The sequence below is a fragment of the Helianthus annuus genome, chromosome 12 (assembly GCF_002127325.2).
Source record: "Helianthus annuus cultivar XRQ/B chromosome 12, HanXRQr2.0-SUNRISE, whole genome shotgun sequence".
Taxonomy (NCBI): Eukaryota; Viridiplantae; Streptophyta; class Magnoliopsida; order Asterales; family Asteraceae; genus Helianthus; species Helianthus annuus.
In genome coordinates, this window is record NC_035444.2 from 159,059,271 (window position 1) to 159,080,666 (window position 21,396).

The 21,396-nt window shown below is 38.7% G+C and overlaps 2 long non-coding RNA genes across 6 annotated transcripts; one reads left to right on the forward strand and one right to left on the reverse strand.

The window, feature by feature from the left end:
• The first annotated feature begins 282 nt into the window (after positions 1-282).
• On the forward strand, positions 283-11,695 carry LOC110896083. 3 transcript variants are annotated; one of them, XR_004873967.1, is made up of 6 exons: positions 283-895; positions 971-1,838; positions 1,922-2,050; positions 9,111-9,268; positions 9,376-11,308; positions 11,388-11,695. It is a non-coding gene; the product is annotated as an uncharacterized LOC110896083 (long non-coding RNA). The 3 variants fall into 3 exon arrangements; XR_004873968.1 differs by lacking the exons at positions 9,111-9,268; positions 9,376-11,308; positions 11,388-11,695 and adding an exon at positions 3,436-4,054; XR_004873966.1 differs by lacking the exons at positions 9,111-9,268; positions 9,376-11,308; positions 11,388-11,695 and having other exon boundaries at positions 1,922-2,891.
• Positions 5,577-7,831, reverse strand: LOC110896082. Of its 3 annotated transcripts, none has more exons than XR_002567628.2 (4): positions 7,214-7,385; positions 7,002-7,091; positions 6,414-6,613; positions 5,577-5,881 (listed from the first exon to the last, which is right to left on the reverse strand). It is a non-coding gene; the product is annotated as an uncharacterized LOC110896082 (long non-coding RNA). The 3 variants fall into 3 exon arrangements; XR_002567627.2 differs by lacking the exon at positions 5,577-5,881 and adding an exon at positions 7,633-7,831 and having other exon boundaries at positions 6,233-6,613; positions 7,214-7,311; XR_002567626.2 differs by lacking the exon at positions 5,577-5,881 and having other exon boundaries at positions 6,233-6,613.
• Positions 11,696-21,396: the final 9,701 nt, after the last annotated feature.

A 21,396-nucleotide genomic window follows, 5' to 3' on the forward strand; every position in this document is an offset into this window, starting at 1 on the left:
ATAATATGTATAAAGTAAGCATATAAAGTTATATGCTTGAGAAAACAAACTCATATGCTTTATAGATTGTAAATAAGTGAAAAAAAGCTTTTGTAAGTGTGTTTGTATAAAAAGTTATTTGTATTGAGTTATCAGTTTAATCATCTTGATTGATAAAGAGTCAAAATGCCAAGTCAAAATGCCAAAAAGGGTAACTCTTATAATATTTATATATATTAATAAGGAAACTGAATGAACACTAATGAGGGCATTTTCGTAAATGAGGGCATTTTAGTAAATGAGGGCATTTTGAAAAGGTGGAAGGTGAGTGTCAAAGCAGAGGACACGCGTCATTTGAGGGCAGTGGTGGGTTGTTCAAATATGCAACAGAGATATAGGGAAAGAGAGAGAGAGAGAGAGAGAGAGATGAGAGAGAGTGACGGTTGACGGCCATTTTCTCCGGCCGACCGTCTTAGTAGTCCGACGAGTAGCTTTAGACTCGAGTATCACACTCGATCATCCACAGACAAACCCTTCTCGATGAATTTTCACGGTGGTGGCGGCTCTAGGGTTCCGGCTATTAAACCCGACGGCGACCACAACCGACGGTCCACAGATGCGCCGTACATTCATGATGGTTGTGGTTTCAACGTCGATGGCTTTTTGGAACTGACCCCCTGCTTCAACTTTCACCCTACATCGATTTCCCAAGAAAACCTTTCGATCCTCGGCAGCCTTAAATCCATTCTGTGCTCCACACCTCACAAAGTCTATTCTGTGACACACCACCATCCAGACACAGGAGGCATGCGGTTTGAAGATCTGGTTTACACAGATCATTTCGGAAAAAGAAGTCGCTAGGGTTTGACGAAGCAGGGTCCCATCGTGAACCCTCAGCGGCAACAATGGTGCTCAGGTATTTGTTTTCTTTCTTGTCAGATTTACTTCTTCATCGATTGTTATTTTTATCACAAAATAAAAGGTTTTTTAGGTTCTATGAAGCATATGTTCAAACGCGGGATACAGAGGGGTTTACTCAGGTATCCTATGTCTCTAAAGGATGGGGAGGTTTCGGGTCTAATGCGTGGATTCAGTGCCCTTCAGATTATCATGTTCTTTTCGATGCAAGATCCTTTTGTTTTATGTTCATTTCTTTATTTGTTTTGAGACATATCGGAAAAGCCGGTGGGGTAGGGGATTTATGCCTTATATTTTTCTTGGGATGTGTGTGCTTTGGTGATATATTATGGTTGACAAGGTGGGAAGGACTAGCACCCAGTGTGGGGTTTCGGTAGGGTGGGAAGCGCAAACGTAACGGGCTTTTCGTACCCAAGGCACAAGATGATTGAATGATTTTCTTAGGAAAATGGTTGAAGAAAAAAATGTAATGCAAATAAAGCTTAATCTAAAACCGTAAAAAGTCAAATGAAAGATATGGAAACCAAAAAAAAAACAAAACAACATATATACATCAATGCACAGTTGAAAGCCGCCAACAATGCGGCAGAGAGCGGAAACCGGGTCGAGGCGGAGGAGGCGCCAGAAGAAGAGTCGTCATTATCGGAGAAATGATTGTCATTAGAAGGACCGTGGCTTTAAATCTTTAATGATCATATATTATTAAAACATATGTTCTTATCTTGTGTTTGTGATTTTTGTTACTTGCAAGATACTTTTTGTTTTTATGCTTTGAAAACAAGTTTGTAATATTGCTTTTGCATAATTAGGACAGCCTTTACAGCGGTTGTGCGATAAACAAATTAGAGTTCCAGTGATGGTGGGCTTAGAGTATGGATGGTGGTTGGTTTTGACGGCGTAGGGGTTTTACGGCGACTCCTAATTCCTGTCCCGACATTCAGGTGAGTTTGATTTAGGTGTTACGTTTTCGGTCAGATTTGGTTTTAAATTTTGCTGTTTTAGAGCTTGAAAGTTGTGATTTCAGGTATTGCATGGTGGATTAGAGACTATGGTGGCGTTTGGTAACGGTAGTTCTTCGTCGCCGTTTAAAGCTTCGTCATGGAAAGATCTTGCAGTCAAGAGTTGAGTAGCTTTAGTAATAATTCTTCCCCAGGTGAGTGGATTCTTTTTTGAGCAAGATCGAACCCCAATAGTACATTTTACTGAACTTATCTACATCATATGGACTCTTCATGGCATCATTCAATAACTTTGCATTGAAGGTTGTTTCGTTTCGGTTTCGGGTTTTTTTTCGGTTTGTTCGTTTTATTCGGTTTCGTTTCGGTTGAGTTTTGATTTTTAGTTTCGTTTTAATCGGGTTTTTTTTTTATTTCGTTTCGGATCGGTTTTGATCATTTTTGTTTTTTGTTTCTTGTTTCGTTTCAGTTCGTTTTTTTTTTTTGTCTCGTTTTGGTCGGTTTTGATTTTTTTATTTCGTTTTGATCCATTTTTTTGGTTTCGTTTCGGATTGCTTTCAATTTTGTCAGTATTTTTGTTTCATTTCGGATCGGTTTCGATCTTTTCAGTTTTTTTTGTGTTTCGGTTTGGTTTCGATTTTTTTGTTTCTGTTTGGTCGTTTATTCGGTTTCGTTTCGGTTGGTTTTGATTTTTTGTTTTGTTTTGATGTTCTTTTCGGTTTCGTTTCGGATCGGTTTCAATCCTTTCAGTTTTTGTTTCGTTTCGGTTTTTTTTTAAGTACAATCTCTCTTTTTTTAAAGAAAGCAATTTTTAACCAACCCAACCCGAAACCCGTTCTGACCCGAACCCGTTCTGACCCGAACCCGTTCCGACCCGAACCAAAACAACCCTTTTTGTAATTGACCCGTTTGGACCCGAACCCGTTTTAACCCATGACCCGACCCGAACCGACCCGTTTGCCAGGTTTCAGTCATTCATCATATCCTCTTTTGATTTTAATACATGTACATGTTAAGTGTTTAAATCTTATCAGCGCAGAGTTAGTGTATTAGGAGGGGTAGCATGGGCTACCTCTCAACCCCGTCTCCGTATCGTTTTTGTAGTGTAATTTTTTTTTCCGGTTTTATACAAAGGATAACCTTGATCCCCCAAAATAATACATTGGGATGCCCTTGAATCAGTGCCGGCTTTGATGGTGTGCGGGGAGGACCTCCGCACAAGGCCCGTGATTTCGAGAGGCACACGATAAAAGAAAAAATCTAATATGTATATGTTATTTTTTAAAATAGTAAACAAATACGAATTCCAATATAGGCCCATTTACAAATATTTTTTTATGGTTTAGAATTTTGCCCACTTGGCATTAGGTTTATTGAGCCCAATGCTAATTTGATTATTAATTTTTAAATAATAATAAAACATTACGAAAGTTGGGGCACAACTTTGTAGGAGCCCGGGGGGGGGGGGGGGGGGGGGGCAGATCCCCCGAACTTTTCGCTCATTAGTATCCGGTATGTAGTTTTCGTATAGAATTTTTTAGGTATGTACGTTTTCGACCCCCCGGTTTTATAATTTTATTAGGTATATACGTTTTCGACCCCCAGTCGGAAATCTCAAGCTTCACCACTATACGAAGGGCATATTTTCTCAGGCTCTAACATGGTACGTGAATTCTCGGAGACGCCTCTATCCTGAATTTTTAGACTAGATCCGCCACTGAATCTTATAATCGGTATGTGCATTTCTCGTTTCTGTCCCAAAAGACATGCAAGCCTCTTTCTTTGATCGTTGATATGCATCCAACATAACACACTATGTCAGTCATTAACAGTTCAATCATAAATAGTTTCGAAATGGAAAAAAGGTTCACTTGCTAATTTTGTGATGGAAATTCAGCTGTAACAATATTTTGGTCATAAATAATTGTTGCAAAAGTCATTTGCCAATAGCGTAACCGATCATGGATGTTCGCTTTTTGTAGTCAAAGGTGAATAGCCAAATTATCATCGCATTTTGCATAAATAATGAAACACATCTATATATAGTACAACTTTACCTTGCATGATATATAACAATTTAATCTTATCTCATCATACGTGTTGAAGCATATATGGTTTTCAAAAGCTAAAATGCTAAATAGTCGGCGTCCTCAGTTTTGTTTTTCTTTTTGTTTCTTATCTATTTAGTAAACACAAATGACATTAATTGCCTAATTGTCAAGTTACATTAAATGGTTGGTGTTGATTCAAATGACATTAATTCATTTTCATATATTTAATTTTATATATATATTCTTTTTTAAAAAGTTATATTTAAGGGCCCGTATTTTCTGTTTGCACAGGGCCTAAAGATTTTCGAACTTTCAGAGACGAACCCTGCTAAATAATGTACTTACTTTACAAGTCATTAAGAAATCACCTAAAACCATTTTTAGTTTGCCAGAGTATTTATTTTGTCATTGTTTTTAGGGCGTTAATTACTTGAAGTTTTAGTCACAATCACTCATCTGTAAATATGACCATATGTAGTAAAAGGAATCTTAACAAGTGACTGGTTTCAAAAAGAAATTTATGAGAATGGAAAACTGTTACTGGTTTCAAAAAGAAATAGTTTGGCAAATATATAAAAATCATCAAATTTTCTTATAAATATTTTTAAGATTATATTTGTCATGTAAGTTTTTTTACAACACCCCGGTTTAGCTAAAAACGCAGTTTAAATATCTTAAACAAAAATTATTGATAATAAATTAAAGCGGTTGTTTTAAGATACATCTTTCGCAATTAACTTTTAATAGATAAAAACTCGTCTCCAACATAACTGATACTAGTGGGAAACCCGCGCGTTGCCGCGGAAATTGATAATATGGGGCGAGAACATAATACAAACCTTTTAAAAATAAAAATAAACTTATAGAAGTTGCATATTTATATAAAAGCACCGGCGTTTCCCCAATTTCAGTAGCTATCAGTCTCCAAATTCCCTCACATACTCTTGCCTATTACATGAAACCACCCCACCCCCTACTTACCTCTCCACGTCCTCAAGTTAATCTTAATACCTCTATATTCCTGGTTGTTTTGCCAATAAATAATTATTTCACAGGCTATGAGAATTCTATTGATACAAAAGTTCACACATCAATCGATGGAACCTTCCATGCCGGACAAGGTTCACACTAACAATGAAACCAAAAAAGACAAACCTGAGAACAAATAGGAAACCCATAAGTGTCTCCTGATCTCAAAATTGATAAATAGGTCATCACCACAAATATCATCATCATGACCTATTGGTGTAGTGATATGTTGTCCCCTTACAAATGTGACTTGCAAGTACAAGGTAAAGGTGGAATTAAGGTGTTAAAAGAGCTAGGGACTCAACTCCAATATAGTTAGGTCATGCTCACACTTCCCCAACACAAGTCAAACCTTCTTATGCACAGTTGTCAAGTCAAAGCCTCTGGTTTAAACGAATCAAACCTCACATTCTATCTTAATGACACGTACCCATGTTTTCAACTTAGTGATTCTGTCTGTTATTCAAAAGTTGTGAAACTTGGTTCAGCTATTATTAGTATTTCTGAATAGTGAAAACAAACACGTGAAGTACTCAGCTCACACCTCAGGTTTTTGATAATCAAAATTGCATCTCTAGATTTACAAAGGGTACCTCACTCGTTCAGAAGATGTAAAAAAGCATAGATACTAAAAGATGGCGCACACGGTATAACATCTTCTCATCTCAGCAAATACCTTGTCCATCAAATAGTACTTGATGATGACAAAATACAGAGAAATACAATGACTATGTAACAAGGGAAAAAAAATAAGATACTACTAATGCAGCTCGAGACATGGAAAACAAAATTGTCTCAAGCTGATTTGGATTTGTAAGATGAGGTAACTCTAGTTTATATAAGAGATCTCAAAGCTGAAAGAGAGTTACACATGTCTCTTGATGAATATCGTCAAGCAGTTTCTAAGAGTGATGCACTTTAAGGTCAAGGAGGAAGTTGATACTTCAGCTGTCAAAAAAGTTGCGGCTCAAGAGTTAAAGGTAACAAAAACAAGGCAAATTGCACAATGCCACCCTGGACAAAAAAGACAGTTCATGATTGTTGAGCTTATAAAAAAACGAAACAAAGAGGATATGGTGGTGACCTATCATCTATCGCCTCTATACAGGGCATGGAAGTTGGAACAACTCAGTGAGATGTTATTCATGTGATGGATTGCAAACGAGTTACATTGAAAAGAACCCCGCTATATGGAAATCTCCCCTGTCCAAATCTAGAACCATAGTAACTAACCAATTAACATCAGATGACCAAAACTTTTAAACCATCTCATTAAAATAATCTAATATATCAAGTTGTATAATAATAATAATATACATTAATTTAACCAAGTTAAACAAGCCCAAAACAATAAGTCCAAAATTGTCCGAAAAAGGACTCTGTGATGGCCGCAGCTGGGTTGGATGGTGTTTGATAAGTAGGAGGATGTATAAGAGTCGATGATTGTTGAAACAAATTACATATATAATTACATGTTTACCTTCATAATTAGGCTCATCTGTTCCATGACCAAAAAGCCCAGTTCAAAGAATCTGGTGCTTCCAGTTTCAAATAATCTGCATCGGAAAATTTATGATCTTTTATATTCAGGCCTCGAGAAGAAAATGCTGCTACCATTAGTACTTGGTTATGAAGTATATGCTCCAAACCGTCCCAATGCTTCAGTTTCCTTAAAGCTCTCTGCCACCATTAGGAAAAAATAATGCAGCAGAATAAAAGTGACTTACCCTTCCTTCTGGCCAAACCCTGAACCAGTAACAGTTGAAATGCCAGTGGCTTCTAGAAGCCAAACTTTATAAAAAAAAAAAAAAAAAAGCATGCGGTTTTACGTGATTGCCTTCTGCCCTAAAATCTAGTTCTCCTTGTATCTTCATGTGAATTTTGAACTAAAGTAGGAATATTATCCAGATCCGTATTGTTCTTATTTCTATTTGTTTAAAGACAAAAGTCCTAGAATAAACAATTTCCACCCCCAAAATCTCCCCTTCACCAGTGAATAACAACTTCGATGTTAAACTGATTTTGTTAAATCAATAACAAAATAATATGTTCTATTTATATGTATAACCTGTCAAAAACATCCTTGATCTGCTTCTTAATGACATCACCTTTCCTCGGAGTCTTGATATGTTCGACAAAACCCAAAACAAATAAAACCCTGCCTCAAGTGGAATCCAACACAAAAACTTCATATGTTCAATGATATTCAAACTATTATAGGTGGTTCAGAGAGTAAAACACACAAATAAAATAGATAATTACGGTGGTTCAATCACATACTTATTTCCTGATCTGGGTATATTCAACCATACAGATTCACCCAACAACACTGCCAACAATACTGATTAGGTAACCAAATTCCCTGAAAACGAAGCAACCTGCATATGCAATTCAAAACCAATCGATTAACCGTATAATACAAATTACCACTTGAGTGAAAAATTGATTTAATCCTTGCCTGAATCGTGGAGAAGAAGGGTTTATTTATCTTTTTGGTGCCCTAATTAAAATTAAATGACCAGATTAGATGCAACTCAAAACCCATTCAGTGTAATGCAATTTCACTTCAGATTGAAACCAATATAGACCCTAAAGGATTAATACTCCAGAAGTTTAAACATGATCTCTAAATCAGTAAATCACACAATTAATATCATAATATGAAGATACATCAAGATATGAGGATAAATTTCTCTTACTTTAGTGCAGGCGACAAATGGCTCCGGCTAGGGTTTCTGATTCCGACTGTTCACCAAAGTAGAAACACTCAAGCCTTTCTTGCATTGATACAAATCTTGAATGTGTGACCTAAAGAATACACAAAATGTAAGAGTCATTAGAAAAACGAAGAAAGTTACAGAGAGAGAGAGAGAGAGTGATGAGGTCGATATGGGAGGAGAAAGGGAATCAAAAGGCCTTCGTTAGAAATGATGGTGGCAATTAAGTTCAGTAAATATAAGCGTTTCTTTTGGTGGCAATTAAAGTCAAGGAGGATGAATTGACAATTGTGCCCTTCCAGCGTCTTAAAATACCAAACCCTTTCCTATTTTTTCTGCTTACACAGTGTTGTATATGCTACTTCCAGTGTTATACATGATGTAAAATTACATTTTTGTACGTCACTTCTCCTTTTTATAGTATTATAGATAGATATAGATAAACTTTTTATCCAATTGCAAAGGTAAGCAATCATCTAAGCCAAAGTAAAGAAACTATTAAAATAAATAAATGAGTAAATTACAATTTTGATCCCTGTAGTTATTTCACTTTTATCGTACTAGCCTAAAATAGAATTTTTTAATATTTGTGTCCCCAACGTCTCTCTAACTAACTATTTTGGCCCCTGAGTCTAACTCAACCCTTACTCTGGTTAATTAATTGTCACATGCATCTCACATTAGTGATGACAATGGGTCGGGTTCGGGTCGGGTATTGGTAATCCCATACCCGTACCCGGTTATAAAATCGCGTCCCATACCCGACCCAATACCCGTCGGGTATTTGTCGGGTAATTACCCGTCGGGTATCGGGTTTACCCATTAGTTTGTTAAAAGATATACGTGGGGATTTCTAAATACATTTTTTACTATTGTAATTATTATATTATTTTATTTATACAACAACTATTATAAATTAAAAATGTACATTACATACATATAAGTTTTATCATAAATTAATAATAACTTTATAATACTTATACACTCACATGCATATACTTCACAACATACAAATTATAAATACTATTATCAAATGCATATACTAAAAGAAAATTTATTTTTTCACATTATCAACATACTAAAATAAATTACTAATAGACAAGGGTTAATGGTAAATACAAGTATAAATTAAAAAAAATCGGATATATGATTGGGTATATAGTTCGGGTAAATAGGTATGTGGTTTCGGGTCGGGTCGGGTATCACCTAATCCCATACCCGACCCATACCCGCGAAAATTTTTAAAACTAATCTCATACCCGGCCCAATACCCGTCAGGTATCGGGTATACCCGTCCCATTTGTGTCGGGTTTCGGGCATACCGGTCGGGCTCGAGTATTTTTGCCATCACTATCTCACATGATGGACATATTAGTAAATTCACCTCCCCACTTTATTGATACCTATTAAAGGCAATTTAATACCCACTTATCACCACAAAACCCTTTAATTATTCTCAGACTAATCATCTTCTCCAACCAAAACCCTCAATCTGCGATTCGAATTCTGATACCAAACCACAAGAATAACGCCGAAGATCAAGCAGGACAACAATGGTGCTAACCCTGTGGTGGGTGCGTGACAAAAAAACAAGCAGTTTGACTCCTACGAAGTTTAGGTATGTGTTCTTAGCATCAAAAAATCTTTACCTTTATATTGTTACAGTAATGTGTTTTAATCTTATACTATATCACTAATTTTTGAGTGTTAATTTCTTCATAACAGGAGATAGTCCTAAGATATTCACTTTAAGAATCAACCATGGTGGTGTGTTTGTGAATTCTCCTGTAAAAAGGTATGTATATTTAACGATCGATCACATAAATATGGTGGATTCTGATGTATTTTCTGTTATTGAGTTAAATCACATGATTATGGAAATAGGTTATCCCAAGGAACGGATTATGTTCCATCACTTCTTAATTCCTCAAACACAAATTAGTGATAGGTTAAGACCATTAGGTAATGATCAAGATGTGCTTTTGTTGATTGCGCATGTTTCTAATTTTAAAGTGATAGAGGTGTTTACTAAATGATGGTCGTCTAGGTTGGGTGTTGAGTACCATTTTACATCTCCAATTAAGACATCTGGTGTAGTCATTGAGGAGTTAGAAGTTGATAATCCACAACCTTCTAACCCTTAGCCATCCCACCCTAGAAGAAGACAACTAGCCCTAGAGTATTTTATGGATTTTGAGAGTTCAACTGTTAATGCTGATACAACTAGGAAGGGTAATGAAGATGATACCAGTAGGATTGCAACAAAAGATGATAGGATAGATGATCATGTATCAGTTAATGTTGATACAACTAGGAAGGCTAATGAAGATGATACCAGTAGGATTGCAACCGAAGATGATAGGATAGATGATCATGCATCAGTTAATGTTGATACAACTAGGAAGGGTAATGAAGATGACATGGTGGATGATCATGAAAATGTTGATGAAGTTGAAGATGATAGGATAGAGGATGTTGATAACATGGTTGTAGAAATACTAGTTAACATGGATTCATTTAACTACAATGTTGGTAAATACCTCGATGCTGAGAAGTTTGTAGATGAGGATTATGAAGTTGACTTTGATTTAGATGACTTTGAAAGTGGTAGTGAAGATGAGGGTGGAAATGTTAAAATTTAGCTATTAAGCAGTGCAAAAAAAAGAAAGAAAGAAAGAGCAAGTGTCTCGAAGGAAACCTTTCTTTGTTGGTCAAACCTTTTCCAACAAAGAGGACATCAAGAATATGGTCAAATTACATGCTATTAGAACTAAAAGACAGTTATTTATCAAGAGGAATGAAATGTACAGGTTTAGAGTGGTGTGTTTTGGGGTAAATCCTGTGTTTTGTTTCTGAAGGGTCAAAAGGTACTAAAGTTAATTTTGAAGGGGCTAACAAAAAAAAGTAGGGAATCTTTTGATGGAAAAGTAAACAAGACTTCACATGTTGGTGGGTCCACTTCTTTGAGTAAAAAGGATGTACCCACCTGTCCTTGGGCACTACACATTTCAAGGGAAAAATTTGAACAAACCTGGTTGGTGATGACAAATAAACATGAACACAAATGTTTGTTAACCAGGCAGGTGAGGCTATACATTATAAGCTCTATTTCCAAAGAGATTCTACCAACAATTTAGTCAAATTCTAGTATACCTTTAAAGGCATTACAAGATCAGATAGAAAAGAAGAACCAGGTTCAGGTGTCTTTCCAGAAAATATTCAGGGCAAAGGTGATGGCTGTAGAAAACTAAAAGGTGACTACATTGCACATTATATGCTTTTAAGGGATTATGGTCAAGAGTTGATCAGAACTAACCCAGGTTCAACAATGAAGCTTGAGGTTGAAAGTGAGCCCAATTCAAGTAGTGAAGCAAGGCAATTTAACAGGATCTAGTCATGCTTTGGAGGAGTGAAACAAAGTTTTAAACAAGGTGGTAGGGATATTTTGGGTTTGGATGGCTGCTCTATGAAGGGCCCTTATCCATGGCAGATCCTAACAGTTGTTGGTGTGGATGCCAATAATGGAATCTATCATGTAGCATATGCCATAGTTGAATCAGAAAACACTACTTCCTGGCTGTGGTTCCTTGAATACTTGGGTGATGATCTAGACAATCATGCTAATACCAACTTCACTTTTATTAGTGATAGACAGAAGGTACAATTCCAGCTTTTTGCAATATACTATTATAATTGGTTGGTAATTAAAATGTTATCTAACTTACAATTGTTTTTAGGGTCTGATACCTGCAATCAACCAGTTGTTTCCTGGAGCAGAATATAGGTATTGTCTTTGTCATATTCATGAAAACATGAGATCCAAATTGAGAGGGGACCTTTACAAAGACATGTTATGGAAATGTGCAAGTGCTACAACAGTTCCTTTCTTCAATAAGGACATGGATGAGATCAAACAAAAGGATGTAGGTTTGTACAACTGGATGCAACAAATCCCACCAAAGCATTGGACCAGATCCCATTTTAGTGGTAAGTTTTAATTAGGTTTCTATTATGTAACATTTTTAAATAGGCTTTTGTTATATGTTGCTTATATGTAATGCATGGAGGGCCAAGTGTGATGTTCTCCTTAACAATTTATGTGAGTGTTTCAATAAAAAATTGGTGCGAGGTAGAGACAAGCCCATTATTACTTGTTTGGAATACATAAGAGGGTACATGATGAGGAGAATAGGTTTGGTCAACAGGATGTTAGAAAAATGTGATAGTTCTTTGACCCCATGTGCCATTATTACCTTCAACCAAATCAAGAAAGATGCTTCTCAGTTAAATGTTGTATATGCTGGTCAGAACAAGTATGAGGTCAGTGGTGAAGGTCGTAATCTGTGTGTAGTCAACATGAACACAAGGCCATGCACTTGCAGGAAGTAGGAACTTACAGGCATGCCATGCAAGGATGCAGTGGCTGTAAATTGGGATATGGTTAGGTATGGTGTTGAAGTTGATATTCCAGAAGCATATGTGGATGCGGTGTATTGGTTAGATAACTGGAAAAAAGTCTACTAATTTACCATTGATCTAATCAATGGTAGATGTTGATGCAACAAATACAAGACCAACGGTAGTAGCTGGGTTGGTTAGGCAAAAGGGTTGAAGGGTTCAACTTTGCCTAACGCAGGTCGCGGGGTCCCCCCACGTTTGCAAGACGTGGAAGGAGGTTTACTAGTTTGTTGTTGTTATTTGCTGAAGATTCCTTCTCTGAAATGTACTCAGATTCGGAAGTGGGAGCAAATGGAATGTGTGTGGTGGATGTGAAAAGGAGTGACTTAAATGTAAGCAAGTACTCCACACGAATGACCAGAGATTAGAGAATCAGAGCTGGCCAGGAGATGTTTTCTGAAGTAAATGAAGTGTCAATTTATAAGAGAAGACATCTCCCGAAGTAGAATGTGTTAGACTAGTAACCTTGCTTGCAGTGGAGGGTTTCCCCTTTTGGGGGTTAAAGGCTTTTGACCCCTGGATAATAGCGTGCATTATGCAGACCTGCTTTGCTTTTGCGGCTATGGGTTGGTGAAGCGATCTCCGGATGTGACTGGCCACTGTTTCCGCCTCGCTTTTCCCATCTCACAGCTTTTCAACCATTGAACCGTTTAACCATTTGAACATTTACATATTTAGTCATTTTATTTAGTCTTGGGCTACCCCCGTCATCAGCCCCCCAAGTCAGAGGTTTTTGGGTAATGAGCTCAAAGACTTCTGACTTTTATGCATGTATTTTATTGTCTGAAGGTTTCGAGGGTTCGTTGCTTGAAGGCTTGAAAGGTTGAAGGCAGTTAATATTTGAATTTGAATTTTAAATAACTGACAATTGATTTGATTGATGTATGGCAGTTGGTGTCACACCCCCAAAATCCACCTGCGGATAACACCCGCTTTGAGGGCGTGACTGACCAGGATCCAGCCACCAATTATACTGAGCATTGAATTAATAGTAGAAATATTTAATATCCAAAGTAGTTAGCAACACCATAGTTAAGTTCGATAATTAGTTTTAACAAAACAGCGGAAGCATAAACCAAATAGTTTAAAGGTAGTCCTTAGTTCAAGATAGTTAAACCCAACACACGGGTTTTGACGAACACTACACATCCCCAAGCAGCAGCTCCTCAGTCACGGGTTACCTGCAAAGCATGCAGTAAAGGGTCAACAATAATGCTGAGTGAGTTCACTAGTTGTCCAGTTTTAGTTTACCAAAAACTTAAGTTGTTTAGATAAAGCATTTACAATCACGTTGTGGGGAGCTACCCCATCTGTAAGCTCACTAAACTGTAGATACCGAAACTGTTGACGGAATATTATCGTGCCCCGAGTCAATGTCTATCGTCATTGACCATGTTGCAAGGTCTACTAGTTCACGCCCGATCCCCCCGGTCACGGTGTGAGGTTGTCAAACCTAATAGCGCTATCAACTAATAACCCGTTCGCCCCCGGCGATTAATCGGTATTGTAAGCAGGGACTTAGAGTGATAGAGTTTCGTTTAGCATGGCTAGTTGTGATTAATAAATAGTGTCCAAACGTATCTCCCCCGGAGATAGTAATTACCCATTCTGATTTCCCCCGGAGTAATGGGTCAAAAGTGTTTTTCCCAAAGTTGGTAGTTTGTTCGTGTCCCTCCGCGGGACGCATGCTTTTAGTGTGTGAACTCACCTTGGGTTGCTCGGCAGATTAGGTTACTTGGTCAAACACGCTGGTCACCACGTCCTAACATGGTTACCGGTATGGGTCAGGTTCGGTGTACAAGCATTCACGTAAAAACTTACACATTACTACCACGTATCATGCATACAAGTAAACAGTGGGTTATTGGGCCGGCCGTAACATTTACACAGTCAAACAGCAACACACAGTCCAGTCAACAGGTAGCCCATGTTACACACATTATGGCCCAATAACCGAAGTGGACAGCCCAGTCGCAACCAGGTGGTCTCGAGTAGCAACCAGGAGGTCTCGGCTTGTCATGCTGTGGTTGCGAGTCGCAACTGTCGTAGTCTCGAGTCGCAATCGTGTGGTTTCGAGTTGTCACGCTATGGTTGCGAGTCGCAACCGTGTGATCTCGAGTTATCACGCTGTGGTTGCGAGTCGCAACTGTGTGGTTGCGAGTCGTAATGCTGTCCCTTTCATGTTCACGTGTTGATTCAGGTACATCAGTCCAAGTTGTACTATGTAATCAGGCCCAAATCGAGTAATAGCCAATAAGGTTCAACTAACAACTTTTCCTAATCAGTCTATTAGTAAAATAGATCAAACATTGCCCTTTTTGAAATCTTTAAACCATATTCAACAATGTTCATCATAAGTTCATCAATTCTAGGGTTTTCATGTCAAACATAACCATACATTTATGAACCAAAATCACATATTTTTAACAAGATCATTTGCGAGAACAAGAAAACATACATTTTGTAGCCGAAATCTTATGTTCAACAACATCATTTTGCAAGAAACAATGAAGCATAGTTTGGTTGGCCATAATCATTCTTAAACTACCATTTTCTAGCTATTTTAAACATGTTACAAGTATTTTACACATAAAAGTTTACACATAGTCAAACTTCACAAATCATCCTAAAGATCATGCATAATACTACTAATCAAGCATTTTCTAGTTCATTTAACCCACATAAATCCTATGCACATAATAATAACACTAACCGGTTTGAGAAGAAGGAGCCGAAACAAAAGAAGGGAACCGAGAAAGTAAAGTGTCCGAATGATGATGATCTTGTCCGAGATTCCTTGACCGAGATCCTTGCTTGATCCGAAAGTTGGAAGAGAAAGGGATGTTGTTTGGGGTTTTCTAGTTGAGAGAGAATAGAAGGAGTGTGTTTGTGTGTTGTGTAAAATGAAGGAAGTGGGGAAAAGGTTGGGATTATATACCAAGTATCAAGTAGGCTAAGGGGGTTTCGGCCCAAACCGGTTACGGCCCAAGAGGCCCACTCGAGACCGAGTGGCCCACTCGCAACCGAGTGGTTGCGAGTCATGGTCTCGACTCACATACATATATATATAATACGTACATACAACACACATTATGCAAATAAAGATCACGTTTTCATTTAATAACATATATATACACAAACCTATTACAAGGTGTTCGTTCGGAAAAACCTAGAGTGTCACATTATCCCCAAGTTTTAAGAACTTTCATCCCGAAAGTTAAGGCAGCCACTGCCAAGCTAGCGCGTTTCAACGGGGTGTCACAGTTGGTAGGGTGGCGGTTTTGCAGAGGTTACTGTTTGCCATTATTACCCCTATTGTAGGTTTACATTTATTTTATATTTGCAAATCCTATCCATTTTAGTCATAATTTTTCCAAGTTTCTGCCATTTCCTTCCTTCTCTAAGGTTAGTTTCGGTTTCCTTTACACCTTGCATTCTTCATTTTCTGTTTTTCAAAAATGGGTGCTCGTAAGGACTTAGCAAAATCATTTTCTCGGTTAACACAAGAGGAGGTAGATTTATTTTGTATGGAATATGGTATTGATAGAAAATTTAACCCAACTGCTCCTGCTTGTGATGTTCCTGTTGATAAACCGATCCCTGGTTCGATTGCCCTTTACCGCCATCATTTTCAATGGTCGAATCTTCGTAATCCCTTTTCGTTTTTTGTTTTGAACTTGTTGGAGTATTATCGGGTTTCTTTTGGGCAAGTTCATCCGAAGGGGATGGCTAGGGTTTTGCATTTTGAGGTTTTGTGTCATGCTCTTGGATATGATCCTTCCTTGTTGCTCTTTCGACGGTTTTTCCGTTTGGCCAAGAATGGCGACTGGTTCACCTTTGAAACATCAAAGGTTGATTCTTGCCTCATCTCGTCTATGGTTACAACACTTGGGACCTGGAAGGATCGCTTTTTCTGGGTTTCCGAGTCTATTATTCCTTTCAAGATGGTGTGGAGGCATCCGGATGATGTTCTCAATGATCCGGAGCCCTCTGAATCTGAATTGAATGATGCTTTTCTTACAGCCAACCGGGGGTGCCCTTCGAGGGTTCGTCCCTTCCCTGAACATTTGTTAGTTCTTTTAGGGGTTAGTAACATTTGGGGGGAAAGCCGATCGGGATCCGGTACTAATGAGAAATGGCGTGGGTATGCATTTTCCCTTTTTGCCCTTTTTGCATTTTTTTGACTTATGACTTATTTGCTTTTGTTTTGTTTTTTGTAGTCATGTCTGCTTTGGATTTTATCAAAAGTGATGATACTTCTGATGTTGTATTTGGAGATGCTCCGTCTGTTCCTGGCGAGAATGTTGTGGTTAGAACTGTTGAGCAAAGGTTTGAGGGCACAGGTTATGTTAGTGTTGCCAATGTCAAGGGTTTTTCAAAGTCCAACGTTCCCAAGTCTTCGACCCGCCGATCTTCTCGTCGGTTGTTGAAAGCTGGTCCTCAATCCACTTCTACTGAACCAGTGTACTTGAGTGATGATATTGAAGTTTCGGAAGATCAAGGTGGTGAAGCAGGTGCTGAGAAGGATAAAGAATTAGTTGTTCATGGTAAAAAGGCTCCAGGCAAGAAGGTTGTTGCTACCCCTGTTCAGGAGTCTTCAAGCAGGGACGTTGAAGGGTTAGATCCGGAAGGGATTTATGTGCCTACTTGGTTAGTGAAGAATGATGACACCTTCAAAGATGCTGCTGTTTGTGAGGATGCTCTTAGTCACCTTGCTCCTCCTTCAGTGCACAAGACCATTGTTGGGATGGATGATGACTTGATGTTGTCCCGGATGGTTTGAGTACTTGCAACCTTGCTGCTATGCTTCCTCAAGGTATTGCCCGTTTTCGTCAAAGGATGCAGGAATATGAAGAATTTTCCAAGAAGAAGGATAAGATGAAATCCTCCATTGCCTCGATGAAAAAGGAGATAGTTGGTTTTGCCGAGAAAGAAGCATCATGGGAGAAGGAGGTTAGTGACTTGAAAAAGAGTTTTGAGGCTAACTTATTGAAGTTAAAAGCTGACCGGGAGACTTTGGCTGTTCAGCAACAGGCTTTTCGTGAGGAGAAAGAGGGGTTGAGGCTTCAGTTGCTCGTTCTACCGCTGACAATCAGTGGTTTATTGAGCAAGGTTTCCAGCAGGTTGTTACTTATCTTTTACATTCCAAGGAGTTCAATTCTGCCCTTGGCGATGTTTATACTAAGCTTCTCAACCTGGGAAAACACCAAGGCCTTATTGCTGGTTATAAGCTTCATGAATCCGGCCATCCTTTGGAGAAGTCACCTCTATTTCGTCCCGAGGCTTCTGACGTTTTTAAAGGCTCCGTTGAGCAAATGGAGAAAATGACCTATCCTTACATCCATCAAGTTTCTGCTTGTTTTGGTAAGCCTCTTACTGTGTTGCAGGACTTGAAACCGGAGGGCCTAAATGAAAAAGTTTGTGCCGAAATCTTGGGCTCTCTTTCAAGGAAGAGGTCCTATTCGGGGGATAGTGATGATACCCTTTCAGGTCAGCCGGATGTTCCTAAGGATGCAAGCTTGGAGGCTTCAGTGGTGGGGGGTGATGGAGGTTTAATGTTGGATCTGAGTTTGTTTTTGATTGTGTTTTATGTTTGAAAATAAGATGAAGATGGATGAGTGTGCAGCGGAAATTATAATGAAAACAAACTTTGCATACAATCAAACGAGAGTAATACTTTCATCAAACATCTTTACACAAAGAACCGAAAGATTGAATTTATTTCAACTACGATTACAATGATTGATGTAAGAATGCAAACTCCCCCTCAGCCAGAGCTCAGTAGTTTGTTCGTGCAAAGAAGACGAATGATGCAAAGAGCTAATAGAACAGTACCAAGTACTGAACTATTTATAGGCACTTGCAAACTACTGAGCATCTTAGCTGACGTCACCATGAAAGTGACATCTAACCTCCTAACAAACTCTAACCTCTGATCTATACAGACACTGCTTGTGTTAACTACTGCTAATACATTCTATTATAAAACAGACTTTAGAACAGTTGCTGCAACCTTCTACTGCTGTGAACCCAGCAGCACTTGTCCGGATCAGCAGTGCTTGACTCAAGGCAGTAGATTGAATCAGCAGGACTTTAGTCTTCCATCAGATCTTTAGTTGAGCAGCGGTTATGGGTCAGCAGTTTAGCAAGATCAGCAGATAGGAGGTCATCAGTAGTTGTAATCACTTTCAAGGGGAGAGATTTGTATATCAGCATCTGCTTATTCAGAATCCACTGTTCTGATCCAGTTTTGGCTTTAATTATCTGTTCCTCTGATAGGGTTCAATCCCAACAATCTCCCCCTGGAACAGATAATGCCAAAACCCTTCATTATTTGGTGGATATTTTATTGCCTCATTAACAGCTCCCTTATTTGACCTTTAAATTGTAATTCAAAGTCAAGGGCATCTGTATCTTCATCATCCCTGCTAAGTGGAAGATCAAGGAGATCCTGCAAATCTTCAAGACTCAGGCCAAGAGCTTGTTCCCTTGATATTTTCTACACTTCTCCACCAGACCTGAGCAAAGTCAATACGCAGGTCTGTTTGTCAGTTTCCCACTTTTGTATTTTTGAGCCTGGTGGGTTTCTTGTGAGATGTTTATTTGCAGAAGTATTTGGTGAGGCTGGCCTGTTCATCACTGGCTGAGCAGTGGTAGCAGAGTTTTCCTGTTCAAGTTCTCCTTTTAACTTTCTTATCAAGCCTTCTTTTACAACAGCATTTCCAGTAAGAATTTCTTGAACAGTTTCAGCTCCTAACTGGCTTTGTTTCCTTCTTTTGTAGATGGCATTACCAGCTGGAGCAGTGGCTCTCCTGATTTGCAGCTTTGATGGTCTTTTTGAAACCTCTGCTTCAGGATAGTCAGGTTTTTGAGGAATTTTTGGATCTTTCTTTCTTAATTCCTCCAACCTTTTGTAGGTTGACCTGACCACATCTTCTTTCCATCTAGCAATTTGTCTTTTTGTACCAAAGTCAGCAGCAACCAGTTCTTCTTTCATTCTCTTTAGTTCCATTTGCTTATCAGGTACATTCTTTCTGAACTTTGCCCAATCAGGAGGAGTGTGAGTGACTTTCCTTTTTATCATGTCTTGAATTCTTGCAGCTTCAACTTCAAGTTCAGGAACAGTCCATTATTTGTACATGTGTCTCTCTCCTTTGTATCTTTTGTGAAACATAATGCTTTCAATGTAGTCTTTCTTCAAAGTTTCAGCTGCTCTTTCTGAAAGTTGTTGACTGACATTCTTTGCAAAACGTTCTAGGGAACTGACTTGTGTGAGCAGATATTGGTAGTATCTTGATACTTCTTTGTCAGATTTCCCTTATGTGTTTCTTTTCGAGATATCCTCTGGTTGCTTGGCCTTTATCTTCAAATATTCTTCAATATTTTTGGGCCAGGGATATCCTTTGATTGAAGGCAAACTCCTTTTGGCAAGGTCATCCTCAGTGTAGAAAGATTTTATTTCTTCTCTAACAGCTTCTAGTTCCAGAGGAAATTGAACACCTGCAGGAGGTAAGGGTTTGTGCATTGGAACTGAAGAAAGTGGAACTGGTTTTGGTATATTGACAAGAGCTAAAGGTTTTGAAGATGTTTGGGATGGTGCAGTGACATCATCTTTAGGAATTAGCCTTCTCCTCTTTATTTGAGGAGGGACTGATGATGTTTTGGATGGAAAGGTGGTTGTAGTGGCAGTGGTTTGTGATAGACTAACAGCTGTTGAAACAACTGGTGTTCCAACCACTGTTGTCTTTACAGCAGAAGTTATAACAACTGCTGTCTTCTGCCTTTTGACAGGAGGTGATTTTGATTTTGGTGGTGATGGTGGTAAAGCAGTGAATGTAGTGTGTGTTGAAGTGGGAGCAGATGCTGAAACTACTGTAGTACCAGCAGCTGCTGATACAACAGGAGTTACAACAGCTGTTTTAGGTGGTGGTTTTAGAGCAGACTTTGAACGTCTGACCGGAATGGATTTGGGTAGCCTTACTTTTCTAGTAGGCTTCTTCTTTTCATCAATAAGATTTTCATCATCTCTTGACCCTGAAGTACCCTGATCCGGATAATCCACCCTGGCTTTCTTTTTGGCCTCTCTATCCCTTTTCACACATGCAAGTGCTTCTGCAAGTGCATTTGTGGTCACATCAATTTTCTTACTCCCATCTGGCAAAGGAATCTTTTTGGTCATATTTGAATTTTCTGGTGCAAGATAGAGACCATCTGTTATTCCTTTCCTTCTCCACTCCTGAATTTTCTCCCCCTTTTTGGCATTATCTTCAGGGAGTTGATCAATGAAGAATACTGGTGGAGGAGCAGTGCCAGAGTTGTGCAAGATCTGAGTTTTGAGAGCCTTTAGATCAGCCTGAGTGTCTTTGAACCTATACTCCATAGCATTTCTCAGCTCTTGAACATGTATTTCATGTTGCTGATCTGGTATTTGTGCTTGATGATGGAGAAAAGGTTGAAATAGATTCCAGAGCTCATTTGTAGCAGGTGCCTGTTGGAGAGCAGGTGCTTGAGGTGGAACAGCAGTGGATTGTACCTTTTGTACCTGTAACAACTGTTGGAGCATATCTTTGAGCTCTGCAACAGAGTTATCAAGTTTTTCAACACGAGCCGTCAATTTCTGGTACTTTAAATCATCACCCAATTTAATGGGATCATCTGATTTCCCACTAACAGTGGTTTTATCAGTGGTTGAAGTAGGGAGTTTACTCCAAACATTAACCACTGATGCCCCTTTTTCTTGGTACTGGGGTCTTCTTCCTTCAACACTTGACAACCTTTTGATGTTGCCAGTAGGATAAATAAATCCACTGGTGGTTGGCAGAGGTGCTATAAAAGGAATTGCCTCCAAGGAAGTCTTATTGATGTAACCACTGTCCAACTGTAAACCAGTTGGTTCAACAGTTGTAGTGGCTGCTTCACTTGGATTACCACAAAGAGTTACTTGTAACTCAATGGGTGTAACCTCCTCAGGTTGTGTTGGTGGGTTAGCAAAGAATGATACAGCAGGCTCAGTCATTTGTTGAGGTATATTCTCATTGACAGGTGATTGAGAAGGACTGAGTAATGCCTGGTTCAAATCAAATGCATCCAACAGCAGTTGTTTTTTTGGTGGAATTGAGTATGTGATGGTGGGTGTAGAAGGTGGATTTGCTCCGGGCATTGAGCTGTGGATGATGGAAACGAGTGTATCCAGAGCATCATAATGTGGTAGCCCTTTGTGTACAACCTGTTCTTTTTGTGAAGAAGCAGGAGGAGTTATGGTTATGGGTTGAGATATTTGTACCAACT